The sequence below is a fragment of the Meriones unguiculatus genome, chromosome 10 (assembly GCF_030254825.1).
Source record: "Meriones unguiculatus strain TT.TT164.6M chromosome 10, Bangor_MerUng_6.1, whole genome shotgun sequence".
Lineage (NCBI taxonomy): Eukaryota > Metazoa > Chordata > Mammalia > Rodentia > Muridae > Meriones > Meriones unguiculatus.
In genome coordinates this window covers 34,642,088-34,657,372 of record NC_083358.1, presented here as the reverse complement: position 1 = coordinate 34,657,372, position 15,285 = coordinate 34,642,088, and positions in this window count along the sequence as shown.

Below are 15,285 nucleotides of genomic sequence, written 5' to 3'. Positions count from 1 at the left end.
ACGATGGCTCTCAAAATGATGTGTGGGGATCTCTGACACCCATAGCAGTACAAACTTAAACAATGGCTGTTTCTCAAGATGGCCTCGGTGGGGCTAGGAGATGGTCAGCATGCTAGAGCAGTTGCTCTGTGTGAAAGAGGATCCGGGTTTTAATTCTTAACACCCATATTGGTGTGGCTGTGTATGCCCGTGACCCCAGCACTGATAAATGAAGACAGAGAGACAGTTAGCTACCAGTTCATTCGGATATACTTCCTCAAGGCCATAACATGGAGAGTGATAGAGGAAGATGCTTGGTGTTCTGCCCTCTGTGTATGCATGCATAGGCATAAGTAGCCACACACTCATGTTTACGAAAGACACACAGACACACAATCAGTCAATCAATCAATACATGTAAATTTTTGATGTTTTTTAAAGATAAGTAAATAAATAAATAGTCATGAATGTCAGTATCTGCTTTGATACAATGCTGGGTAGAATCTTTCAGAGGACCTCCTTGGTAGGCTCCTGTTCTGTTTTCTGTTTTCTGCTTCTTCCAATGTCCATCCTGTTTGCTTTTCTGAGTAAGAATTGATCATTTTACCCAGAGTCCTCCTTCTATCTCAGCTTCTTTAGGTGTACAGATTTTATTGTTTATCCTATCTTATAGGTCTAGTATCCACTTATAAGTGAGTATATACTTGTGTGTCTTTCTCTTTCTGGGATACCTCATTCAGGATGATCTTTTCTAGATCCCACCATTTGCGTGCAAATTTCATGATTTCTTGTTTTTAATTGCTGACTAGTATTCCATTGTGTAAATGTACCACAATTTCTACATCCATTCCTCCATTGAGGGACATCTGGGTTGTTTCCAGGTTCTGGGTAATACAAATAAAGCTGCTACAAACATGGCTGAACAATTGTCCTTGTTGTGTACTTGAACATATTTTCGATATATGCCTAGGAGTGCTATAGCTGGATCTTGAGGACTCACAAACAAACTTTTGGCAGAGTGCAGGAAATCTTAGGTAAGAAGGAGGAGATAGTAAGACCTGGAGAGAATAGGAGCTCCACAAGGATAGCAACAGAATCAAAATATCTGGGCACAGGGGTCTTTTCTGAGACTGGTACTCCAACCAAGGACCATTCATGGGTATAACCTAGAACCCCTGCTCAGTTGTAGCCCATGGCAGCTCAGTATACAAGTGAGTTCTCTAGTAATGGGAACAAGGACTGTCTCTGACATGAACTCAGTGACTGGTTCTTTGTCCACCTCCCCCTGATGGGGAAGCAGCGAGAACAATGCAGTCTCTGATGAGACCTGATAAGCTAGGGTCAGATGGAAGGAGAAGAGGAACTCCCCTATCCGTGGACTTGGAGAGGGCCATAGGAGGAGATGAGGGGGGGATGGTGGAATTGGAAGGGAAGGGAGGAGGGAGCTACAGCTGGGATACAAAGTGAATAAACTGTAACTAATATAAAAAATAAAAATTTAATTAAAAATAAATACATGGTCATTCCTGGGTACATCCTGCTAAAAGTCCACTGAGAGGCAGAGCACTCTTTTTTAAATGCCAGCCTGCTCTGCAAACCTTACCTCTCCTGTCAGTTTAGGATATATATTTGCAAGTTGTCTGAGACGCTCACTCTTTAATCTGCATGCCCTGAGGAGAGACACTGGCTCTTCTCTGACTATGGTGCCATTATGACACACTGTTTCTCTCTCTTTCTAACTGTTGTATCAGTTCTTTACATACCACCAGCCGCCATCTTTGTGTGCTTGACTTCCAGGGTTCTCCCCTAGCCACTCATCTCTCCGTGCAGCTAAGCGCATATTGCACTAGTCTTCAGAGAACAGGTGAACACTGGTGTCTCTACTGAGACATCTTGTCCCTCCACACATGCTATTCCTTGATCCAGATGCTAATTATATAAGTGAGAATCCATCAAGACCTAGGATACATATTCTCTTTATGTACATATATTTCATTTAAAAGCTTGAAAGTTTCTGACAATCATTAAGAACTTATGGGCCAAAAAACAAAACAAAACAAAACTTATGGGCCAATAAAAACTTATGTCAAAATAAAAAATATAATTATTGTTGGCCTTATAGATTATAATTATAGGATGAAATATAAATTATAAAATGTGGAAACTATTTAAATTGAGGCTCTAGCATATGCACTGATAGAAATACAACTTATATTTACTTAAAAACATGTTAGATAAGTTGTCTTTCATACATGAAGAGTTCATGGGGTAAATAGAGCTTCAAGTAAAATTATCAAAAGGAACATTAACTGGTATGCATGATAGTATATATGATGGTACATACAATAGAAACATGCACTTGCCTTTTATCACATCATATCTGCTGTGGCTTGCACCTGGTTTGAATGTGTTCCCCACATATTCGTTGTTGGAGGCTCTACCCAGGAAGGTCTTATTGAGAAGTAGAATCAAGGTGAAGTAATTAGGTCTCTGGCAATGCCATCCTTGGAAGAGATTAGATGTTGCTAGTTTAAGCCTAACTGCTCGCATGTCTCTTACTTTCTTTTCTGCTATCTTTTCTTCTGAACATGCTTCTACCACTACAACACTACATGCTGTGAGGTATTCAGAAGATGCAACCATATCATCAGCATGCTTTTGAACCTTGGGAACTGTGAGTCCAGTATCTCTTTTATTTAAGAAGAACACAGCTTGAAATATGTTGTTATAGTAACAGAAATAAAAAGCTACCAAAATAACGAGATATTACCAATGCCTTCCAGAACTTGAAGGTAAAACTTCATTGCTAAAGACAACACACACTTCAAAGAAGGTGAAAGAATTGATCAATAACTAACCCAGAAGCCCTCCCTAGCTCTCACAGAATTGAAAGGTGCTATGTAAGTTGCCAAGTGAGATAATCAATCAGTAGTCCTACTACTTGCAAAGCTGGAGAAACATGACAAAGCCTGGCCTGGTAAGATATCCCCAGTGGTGCTATACAGGCACATATCTTAGGAACAACTGTCTAATTGATCTAAAGACCAGTTCAGGCTGTGGTAAACCTAGCCATGGATGAAGAGGCCATAGGCCCTAGAAGATAACTTACTACTGCTGTTTTCCTAAATTAATATAGTTTCTAACTGTGTTCTAAATCCTTATCCTAATGCCCACAGATGCACGTAGCTTTTATCAATCACCAAAGGAGCTTCTTTTTTTGCAACAGACAATGCTGATATAGAGATCTGCAACTGGTCAAAGTACAGAGAACAAATGACTTGAGAGTCCAGCCCTCTATCACAACTCCTAATGAAAACTCAGAGGACAGCACAGAAGAGGGACAAAAGATGGTAAGTGCCAGAAGGCAAGGGTGCCAACTATAAGATCTCATCTTCTAGACATGACAGGAATGCTCCACCCATGAAGTATCAACAATATGGTTGCATAAACAAGGTCTGAACAATGACCATAGAAATCAACACATAAATACGGATGGGGAGAATGTCACAGGACCCCACCCCTAGACGAAGAGCTACAGGCAATGATGGCTGCTGAGAAAAGGACGAGCCCCTCTGATGGTTATCTAATCCCAAGTGGTCGTCCAGCATCGCATGTATAAATGAACAACAGTAAGTGAGCTCTGTAGGTTTTGTGTAAAAGGGTGTGTGTTTGTGGGTGTGTGACAATAATAATAAAGAGGACATGAATTTGAGAGAACAGTTGAATTGGGGATGGAAATGGTGTAAATATAGTACTATGAATGAAATTCTCAAATAATTTAGTTTAAAATTGTTTAAACATATGTGTATGGGTGTTTTGCCTGCATGTATTTTTGTACACCATGTGTATGCCTGGTACTTACAGAGTCCAGAAAAGGCCACCAGATACCCTGGAACTGGAGTTACAACTGAGAGTTGAACCTAGATCCCCTGGAAGAGTGCAGTGGGAGGGCAAGGTATATAAGGGAATATGAAAAGGGGTAGCTAACAGCAAAGGCCTTTTGAAGGATCTATATGGAAACCTATTACTGCCAAATATATATATATATACATATATAATATATATATATATATGTGTGTGTATATATATTATATATACATATATAAAAGGCAGTTAGGGGTTACCATATACTGTGAAAAATTCTCCCAACTAGGCAACCAAATGGATGGCTTACATTTCTTTGAGTTATTTGCCAATGGGATCTCATAGACTCCTAAAACATCACAGACTATGCCAATGCCTCTTCATTACCTTCTAAAACTTGATGGCAAAACCCTACTGCTGAACACATCATGCACTTACATCACAGAAGGTTTTGAGATGTAAAGACTCACGCAGTTTGCTCTCTCAGCAAACAGGGGTTGAGGGTGTGAGCTCGCAGCTTTCTGCTCCTGTCCCCATGCCTGCTGCCTGCTGCCTGCTGCCTGCTGCCTGCTGCCTGCTGCCTGCTGCCTGCTGCCTGCTGCCTGCTGCCATTGCCTCACTACCAGGATGGCTTCTAACCCTCTGCAACCATACCCCAAAATAAACTCTACTACAAGTTTTTTTACAGCAAAAGAAGAGTAACTAATATGGAGTAGCACTAACTGTATCAACCACACTCAAGGATAGGCCCCATAGTTACGAGTAGTCATTCCACAGAAATTGGACTCCGTGTATTTTCTTGAAGAGAATGAAAAAATAAGGATTTAGCTGGGTAGTAATGTGTAAGGATGATCTGATAGGTGTTGGGAGAAAGAAACCAACAATATGTTTAAAATATATTGTATGAAATTCTCAAAGAATAAAGACATCATTTTTATTTTTTAACAGAAGGAAAAGGAGAAGAAGAATTGGAGAGGTATTTCCTGGCAGTCAGTGTATAAAAGCTGCTCGACTCTAAGTCTTTGAATGTTTTAGTAATGTTAACATGAGGCATGTTGTCAGCTGGATTGACGCTCACGACCTGAATACTCATGGCTGTGCTTTCACCACGCTGTAATTTCACAGTGTTGTTTCTGCTCAGCATCCTTCCTAGTCACGCCTTAAGTACAGCATTGAACCCCAGACCATCCATAAAGCCAGGCAGATAGTTCATCAGTGAACACCACTCCCCCCTCCACACACACACACACACACACACACACACACACACACTGTGAGTGTGCCAGTTTTGAAGTTCTGGGAATGAAATCTAGGCCCTTGCATGTATTAGGCAAGCACTCTGCCACTTGGCTACGTCCTCAGCATATCTCTTCTATTTTGACACAATACAGTAAGATATGCTTTCTACTCCAGCCCTCCTCTTCCCAGGGGGGAAAAAAAACGACACATACAGAGCACAAATTTATCAGGGCACAGGGGCTCTGTCTGAATGGCTCTGTCTCAGCTGTGGGGAAACAATTTCATCTTGAAGATGGGTTACCTGCATGAGCAGCAGCAGCAAGGGGGATGCAGGGCTCAAGCCTGATCTAGCTCTCTCCACCTCTGCCTAGAGACAAAGAAGGAAACAGTGACTTCCGCTCTGACCAGAGACTAAGAGGGGCGAATGAAGTCACCGAACTAGGCAAAAGATTCACAGATCAGAAGATACCGGGAAAATCGTAGGAACTGGAAACCTCAGAAACATTCTTCCTTGTTGTTTATCTGAGGCTCTTCAAGAACCTCACCCAAAGGCATAAAAAATAAATTAAAAAGCAAAACAAAACTGCACCCCCAACTTCTATCCTATCAATCAATTTTCAGGCCAATTGGTACAGAAAAAAAAAAAAAAGGTGTGTGTGCATGCGCGTGTGCGTGTGGGTTTGTGTGTGTGTTTAGATGTTTACAAAGGTTTCTATGTGGTCTGAGTTAAGCAGTAAATCCTCGCCAGTCATCCAGGAAGTTTGTAGATCATAGTATCCCTGTTGTTGCTCTGCCACCTGCTGGACAGAAAGAAATTCACAGGTGAAGTAGTGATTTACTATATTTTGATCCGGTAAGATTTTAAACCGCTTGTCAGGTTCTATTTAAAACAAAATTAAACTTGTACAACCACTGGCACTTTCTCAGACAACTAGGAATAGCGCTTCCTCAAGATCCAACCATACCACTCCTAGGCCTATATCCAAAAGAGGCTCAAGTACACAATAAGGACATTTGCTCAACCATGTTTGTAGCAGCTTTATTTGTAATAGCCAGAAGCTGGAAACAGCCCAGATGCCCCTCAACTGAAGAATGGATGCAGAAATGGTGGTACATCTACACAATGGAATATTACTCAGCAATGAAAAATAAGGAAATCATGAAATTTGTAGGTAAATGGTGGGACCTGGAAAGGATCATCCTGAATGAGCTGTCCAGAAGCAGAAAGACACACATGGTACATACTAACTCATATAGACATGTAATATAGGATAAACCTACTAAAATCTGTACATCTAAAGAAACTAATCAAGAGAGAGGACCCTGATTAAAATGCTCAATCCCCTTCCCAAAAGGCAAAGAGGATGGACATCAGAAGAAGAAGAAAACAGGAAACAAGCTAGAAACCCGCCATGGAGGCCCTCTGAAAGGCTCTGCCCTGCAGACTATCAAAGCAGATGCTGAGACTTATGAACAACTGTTGGGCAGAGTGCATGGAATCTTATGTAAGAAGTGGGAAATAGTAAGATCTGGAGAGGACAGGAACTCCACAAGGAGAGCAACAGAAGCAGAAATTTGAATACAGGGGTCTTCCCAGAGATTCACACTCCAACCAAGTACCATGCATGGAGATAACCTAGAACCCCTGCACAGATATAGCCCATGGCAGTTTAGTGTCCAAGTGGATTCTAATAATGGGTAGAGGGACTGCCCCTGACATGATCTGATTGGCCTGCTCTTTGATCACCTCCCCCTGAGGGGGGGAGCAGCCTTATCAGGCCACAGAAGATGACAACGCAGCCACTCCTGATGAGATCTGATAGACTATGATCAGAAGAAAGGAGAGGAAGACCTCCCTATCAGTGGACTTGGGGAGGGGCATGCATGAAGAAGGGACTGGGAGGGTGGGATCGGGAGGGGAGGAGAGAGGGGCTTAGGGGGGATACAAAATGAATAAAGTATAATTAAAAAATTATTTCTTTCACAGTGCTAACAAAGGGCTAGTTATACAGGGCTGTGGAGATTGCATTTCTAGCATGCAGGAGGCTCTGCATTTAAACTCCAGCATTCTAAGTCCAATTATTATTCAGTGTTTTGGTCTTGGCAATGGTGAAAAGGCAGAGGTAACTGGCATAGGTTATCTACTGAGGTTGCTTATGTACAGAAAGTAATGTGACCCACGAGGAGATCACCCAAGTGACTGCTCACTTACCCTTCTGAAAGAAAGTTCAAGGATGAAAAGGCAGATACCAAACATCACTTAAATACATTTAGTCCACAAAGAGCCTGGTTGTGGCCGAGGACTTCAGGCAGGGTGGGTTGAAGAGCCTTGACACAGGACTGGAAAAAGTGGGTGATGCCCCACACTCTTCTGTGTAGTGCAAACCTGGAGTAAGGAAGAGTTAGCTGCATCTGAAGCAATCATCAAGATGGATGTGCCCGCCACAATTAGAAACCATTCAACCCACACAACACAACATGGGAACAAGCATGCTGCTTCAGAGATTTTATTTGTAAAAAGGTCAATGTATGGATTCTTCATCAACGTTTTTGTTGTTGTTGTTTTGCAAGTTTTCTGTTTTTGTTTGTAAGTTTTAGCTAATGGCCAGTGGCCCTTTTCCAGTGCTTTTTAATGCTTAATTCTCTATTATGTGCTTGAACTATTTATTTCTGAAAAGAATGTCAATCCAAGTATCAATCTCTACTGGGAATCAAGCTGGCTCTCCGACATGAGTATACAGGAGTTTCGCAGTTTTGTTTAACTCTGAGCATGTGACCTAGGACTTGGGCCAGCCAGAAATATTAAGAAAAGTGTAAGACATTTCAAGATACATCTTTGCTTAGAATGAAAAAGACCTGTTTTACTCTTTGAAGTCAAGTGAAGTAAATATGCTAAATGTGAATTTTAATGTGTATTTTTAAATTTGTCTTCTTGTATATAAGCCTCAGCGTTGTGAGTGTTGTACTGAATTATGTCTTCCAAACAAATATTAAATTTAAAGCTATGTTTTCTTTAAATACATTTTGTATGTGTTAAGCTGAAATTATTTTCAGCATTAATATTTATATTCTCCTGCCCTATGCCCACAATTAGTGTGAATTTAATGATATTTAGTGTTGATACTGCCAATTATAATATAGTTTACACAAGAAAGTTTGAATTCAGTTTTTCCATTAATTATAAATCTTACATTTGTGATCATAAAGTTTTTATTTAATGAAGTTTAATGCTGTTTGAGCTTGTCTTTAATGTTGCTTTCATGATATCATGAGGATGTCTGATAGAACTGGCAAGCAGACACTCAAGGCTTTGCATCATCCATGTAGCTGGAAACTGTTCATACATCCACAAGTCAGTGATTGTTCTTTTGTTCTGAGCCTCGAGTGCAAAGAGAGAACACTTTAGCGAGGCCTCCTCCTCTCTCCTGGATTGTAGGAGAAGCTCAATATTGCAGAACACAGCAGCACTGGGTAGAGTTTCAGGGATGTATAACCTTAATGTAGTGTGAGTAGGGACACAGGTCTCTGGAATCCACATGAACGGGGAAGCACACCATGCACGTATACTACGCACAGGCACAGGCACAGGCACACGCACAGGCACACAGAGGGGGGGCACTCACATCTGCTAACAATGAACAAAAAAGTGATGGTGTGACACACGAGTCCTCCTCATTCGTGTGCAGGGTCCATTAGTGTTACTAAAGTCTATCTTATTGCTCTCTCCCTCTCACTTCCTTGGACATACAGCTTTTCTGAGTATGTTTTTCTTGTTTCTAAACAATGTCTCCTCTCCACTTTGATCCATCTGTCTTCTTGCTTTTGGACAAGAGAAAGTAAAACACCCAAAGAATCTTCTCTCAACCTCAATATCCGGTATCAGCAGTGTTAGCATATTTTCAAGTGCTACATGTAGGCATTTTTAAAAGGCTTTACAATTTTTTTTTTAAACTTCCAACTGCTACTATATAGAATCTGTAGACATCTGCCTACCATGGGCCTGCAACACTACTATGGTAATGCACTACCTACAGGTTAAACCCACTATGTACCACATACTGGTGTAAATCCAGAATGAGATGGAGTGGCTTTGTGCAATGTGAATGTTGCCTGAATGTTCCATAACCCTTTCCGTAACTTCCGTAAGTTCTTTCTGCAGTAATCAAAGCACAACTGAAGCCTGAAGGATCCACTGAACCACCTATGACACAGAAGGTGTAGGTGACGGGATATTCAAGGACAGACTTAAATCAGAGAGGATGAGCTTGTGATGACCCACCCCTTTTATCAGGAGGCCAGATATTTAGAGCTTTTGGTGAACTGGGGGATCCCTGTACCTCTTTCTCCTCAGGGTCATTCATTTCTTGTCTTTGACAGGCTACAGGGTCCACCATTTTCATTTTTCTTTAAAGGTCAGATGCAGACTTATCTTCCTGTGTTGTTTAGTAAAATGCACTTTAGAAAGGCGATGCGTGTTTGTAGAAGGGACGAGGGAATGCCATATTTGCCACTTTATTATTTGAAGCCCTTGAATGTGTGATGTTTCCTGTACTATCTATCTGGACACTAAATATTAGTCCTCAAAGGGTGGCACTATTTTACTAGTTTCTGGAAACATTGCAAGATAGAGGCTAGGTGGAAAATGGATGACCCTAGGGAAGGTCCCTGGCAGTGCATTATCCATGCCTGCTTCCTGTAGGTATCCCTGCCTCCTGGTCCACTTAAAGGTCAACAGTCAGCAGTTGAGCTCCCTGGCCAAGGCTGACTGAGCCCTTAGAACCCTGGGAGAACAGATAAGTCTGTTTTTCCTGAGCTGGTAAGCTGATGAGTTTTGTTCAGATTTTGTTGTTCTTGTTGATTTGTTTATTTTTTCAACTAGTGCAAGTTAGAGTCATCTGTGACTTGGAAACCTCATCCTTTGAGGAACTGCCTCTGCCACATTAGCCCATGGGCATGTCTCTGGGGGCATTTCCTTGGTGACTGATGTAGGAAAGCACAGCACAGTGAGCAGTATTAACCCTAGGTAGTTTTGTCCTGGGTTGTATAAGAGTGCCAGATGGAAAGCTGCAGCCATTCAAAGACTGCTGAAACAGAGTTAGTCCTCCCTCTAAGTGAACTCCCTAACTGGTTGTCAACTATCTTAGGGTTAGCTCTAAAAACATATGAGCAACACTAAATGGACCCAACCAGATTTATTTGGTATTTTCATCTCTATAGATGTAAAATATACGCATATGTATGCAGCAATAATAAAAGGAAAAGGATATAAATATGTGAGTGGTAGGGAAGACTCTGTTACAGTGCCAGCCTCCAGGTTCCCGCCTTTGTTTCCCTGGATGCTGGACTTTCGCCTGTAACCCAAATAAAAGCTCTCATTCTTCAGTTATTTTTGGTCAGTATTTCATCACAGCAACAGAGAAATAGGTTAATACAACTTGATTCTGTATACAGCCTGTCATTGAAATCACTGTATATAAAGGATGAGTTGTTAAAAGATCCAAGGATGGCAGCTTAGTGTCCAAGTGGGTTACATAGTAATGGGAAGAGGGACTGCCTCTGACATGAACTGATTGGCCTGTTCTTTGATCACCTCCCCCTGAGGGGAGAGCAGCTTTACCAGGCCACAGAAGATGACAATGCAGCCATTCCTGATGTGATCTGATAGACTAAGATCAGAAGGAAGGAGAGGAGGACCTCCCCTATCAGTGGACTTGGGGAGGGGCATGCGTGAAGAAGGGGGAGGGAGGATGGGACCGGGAGGGGAGGAGGGAGGGCTTTATGGGAGAATACAAAGTGAATAAACTGTAATTAATAAAAATAAATAAATTTTATAAAAGATCCAGGGAAGGCAGGAATCCACAGAAATCATGTTTATTTCATCTTCTCTGTATATATATAGCATATCAAAGCCATGAATAGGAAAGCTACGTTAGGTTTCCTTTGTGATAAGCACTGTTTTGTTAGGTGTTTTCTATACTTTATACTTCTAGGCGTTATAGCATATGAACAATTGCAATCAATTCCTTTCAACAAAAATGTACAATGTGTCTTTGATGGAGGGGTGCATCTCCCATCTCTCTGGGATGAAGGCAAAAATGTCACTAAGTGTGGCTAGTCGGAGATGCAGGTCAACACCTTGTCTTAAAATTAAGATTCTGCTCTCCTTTCTGATCTTAGTCTGTCAGTTCACATCAAAAGTGGCTGCATTGTCCTCTACTATGGCCTGGTAAGGCTGCTCCCCCCCAGAGGGAGGTGATCAAAGAGCAGGCCAATCAGATTATGTCAGAGACAGTCCCTCTTCACATTACTATGTAACCCAATTGGACTCTGAACTGCCCTGGGCTACATCTGTGCAGGGGTTCTGGGTTATCTCCATGAATAGTCCTTGGTTGGAGTATGAGTCTCTGGGAAGTTCCCTGTGTTCAAATTTTCTTGTTCTGTTGCTCTCCTTGTAGAGACCCTGTCCTCTCCAGCTCTTACTATTTCCCAGTTCTTACCTAAAATTCCATTCACTCTGCCCAACAGTTGCCCATCAGGCTCAGCATCTGCTTTGATAGTCTGAAGGGCAACTTGGGGAGTGGCATGCAAGCAGAGAGAGGAGGGAGGGTGGGATTGGGAGGGGAGGAGGGAGGGGCTTATGGGGGGGATGCAGAATGAATAAAGTGTAATTGATGAAAAATTTAAAAAAAAAAGAAAAAAAATTAAGATTCTGATCTTTCCACAGCCAAAACCAAGTTTCCCTTCTGTTGTGATACTCTGCAGGAGCTTCCAGACAGAGTCATGAGTTTCCTTGGAATTTGTTACAACAGTATCTGTATTTCTCCTGCAGAAGAAGATCCGGAATAGCTAGTATAGTTTCATTTCTGTATCTTTGATTGCTGAAGCAAATTAACTATAGCATTCAAAATATCTTAGTTTTCAAGAAAACAAGTACAGTGGCAAGGACAAGTAAAGGCCAGCTGATGATGTCTGTGAAATAAATTCTCATTTGACATTTGAGTAATTGTCCCAGTTTATGGAAATCTCAAAAATTACTGATAGTTTACTAAATGTCATGGTTGTCAAGCTATGCAATATTAAGTCATTTTCTAGGAAATAATTTAGCCATACTCTTGAGAAATATCTCTAAATATAATAACCTAGTTTTTTGGTTTCTGTAGTTTCAGTTTTGGCTAACTCTTCTTTTTTTAATTTTTTATTAATTACACTTTATTCATTTTGTATCCCCCCATAAGCCCCTCCCTCCTCCCCTTTCTGCATGCATGCCACTCTCCAAGTCCACTGATAGGAGAGGTTCTCCTCTCCTTTCTGATCTTAGTCTATCAGTTCTCATCAAAAGTGGCTGCATTGTCCTCTACTGTGGCCTGGTAAGGCTGCTCCCCCATCAGGGGGAGGTGATCAAAGAGCAGGCCAATCATATTATGTCAGAGGCAGTCCCTCTTCCCATTACTATGTAACCTACTTGGACACTGAACTGCCATGGGCCACATCTGTGCAGGGGTTCTAGGTTATCTCCATGAATAGTCCTTGGTTGGAGTATGAGTCTCTGGGAAGTTCCCTGTGTTCAAATTTTCTTGTTTTGTTGCTCTCCTTGTGGAGACCCTGTCCTCCCCGGCTCTTACTATTTCCCACTTCTTACATAAAATTCCATTCACTCTGCCCAACAGTTGGCCATCAGGCTAACTGTTCTTAACTGAAGTATGTCAACCCAGAATATGGATCCAAAGCCTCAAGTTGGCAGCTGCCTAACGGAGGCTTTCTATTGGCTTAAACCCATATCTAGAGAACACTTCTCATTTCTGGAGGTACCACTGAGATCCCTAGAAACCAGACCTTGGGACATCAGGGGTCTCAAGAGTCCCTCAGGATGGGAAAAGAGTATGGTGGTCAAAGGGACTCCTAGAGGGTGTGAAACCTGAGATGTTCCAGGGCCTAAGAGCTACCTTTGATAAATCACTGCCCAAAGCTTCAGAGGAGTCTCATACTCCACTCTTTTTTTTTAACTCTACTTTTTTGGGTTCCATAAAGCCTCTCTCTTCCAACCTCCCCACAACCTTAAGTAGGAGAGACAATGTTAGTGGGGAGAGGAGCTGCAAACCCCTTTACTTCTCCCTGCTGTTTGGGTTTGGGGGGGCTATACCAATCTCCGACCTAGCAGAAAGTCTCCTCCAAGCCAATACGTCATGAAGCATCTCTGTCTGCTCCAAACCACCACACTATCTGTCTTGTCTCTGACCTCTCCAAACTTCCACAAGCCACATGCCACCACCACATGCCATGCTTTCCCTCTCCAGGTGCTCATTTATCTAGGAGTTTACAAAAAAAAAAAAAATTCCATTACAAGACATCTTCTGTGTGGACACATAGGCATCAGATGTGTCTACTGATCCAGTGTCTGGGGTCCCTGTGAGATGTCACCGTATTCCATGGTCTGTACAAGTATGTGACTGTGTGGTGGCCACCCCTGCTTGTCTTTACTGTGTGTCCCTGTCTCTGTGTTTATCTCTATGTGTTTCTGTCAGTTTGTTGACCTGTATTGAGCAGTGCCTTTCTCGTAAGACACTCAGCCATACTGGCTTAAGACCTGGGGTCCCTCCTATTGGGGACTAGATCCTTTTGGCTGTGCCAGGTCACCCAGAGAACTAACACAGCCCCCCCCAAACAAACAAACAAACAAACATCTGCCTGTCCCATTCCTGGGGTGCTAGCTTGTTTCTTTGCAAGAGTCTGGCTCACATTCCAGGTCAGTCTCTTGGCAGGAAGGGCCAGGAGTCTCATCGAACGCCTTCTGCCAGATAAACAGAATACACACAGGAAGGGGGAAATAGTTCCTGAGGGGGTATTCATCTGCTCCCCAGCTGCTCTGAGCAGCCACCATGAAGGAAAAAGTTAACCCAGGCAATGGTGAGAAGGAAAAGAGGAAGATTTACCTTTTTCTCTTTAATGATTTATGTGTTCCTTTCAATTAATGATCTGTATAGTTAGAAAACTTAAAACCCATCATTCTCTGGAAAACAGAAGAACTGTCCCTGGGAGAGAGAATCACTGCTGGACAATTGTAACCTAGACAAAATGAATTTTTCCTTTGGTCCAATACTGACTAAGAAGACTTTAACCATTTTTTACTAGGTTTTTCTTAGGATTAAAAACATCCTAAGAGATTTTCTTTGTGACCCAGTTGGCCCCAGATACCAGGAAAAAGTTGAAAGTTAGAAAAATTTTGGGACTCAGTTTCCTGCTTTGTGCTAGTATATAGAGATTTATTTCCACAAACTCTGGAATCCAGAGGCACCTAGGAACTTGCCAACCTGTCTTTTAATCCTTGGAGTCAGGATCTGAAGAATGACAGCAATCCTACTTGGATACTCTTCTTTTGCTTCCTCTCTTCAAGATAAGTAGTCTATAAAGTTGAGTAATGAATATTCAGACTCATCTCAACACATGATGAGAGAAATGGGTTATGTTCCTGGCTTTGGAGTTGGAAAACATCTACAGGGACGCAAGAGCCCTATACCAGTCCGCCCAAGGAAACATAGACAAGGATTGGGTTTTTCCTAAGGGCCACTGGGGAAGGAATACCCATTACTTGGAAAACTGAGGAGCCAGTATGGGTTCCTCAGTGGCCACTCTCCTCTAAAAAACTGCAAGTGGCAAGAGGTTTAGTAGCCGAGCAGTTGCGGCTAAAGCATATTAAACCCTCTGTCTCTCCTTGGAATACGCCCATATTTGTTATCAAGAAAAAATCAGGAAAATGGAGATTGTTACATGATCTCAGAGCTATTAATCAACAAATGCAAATTATGGGTCCAGTTCAGAGAGGCCTGCCTTTGTTGTTGGCTTTGCCGTCCTCCTGGCCCATCATAGTTATTGATATTAAAGACTGTTTCTTCTCAATTCCTCTTAATTCAAAGGATAGTGACAGATTTGCCTTTACTGTTCCTTCCTGTAATCATGAAGAACCAGATCAACGGTATGAGTGGGTAGTATTACCTCAGGGTATGGCAAACAGCCCTACTATGTGTCAACTATTCGTTGGGACAGCAATTAAACCGCTGCGCCAGGACTTCCCGGCCATACGGTGTGTTCATTATATGGATGATATTCTTCTTGTCTCAAAAGAGGAAAGCCTACTTGATAAAGCTTATAGCAGGTTAGTAAAATTGCTGCAAGACAAAAATTTGCTAATTGCCCCTGAAAAGGTAC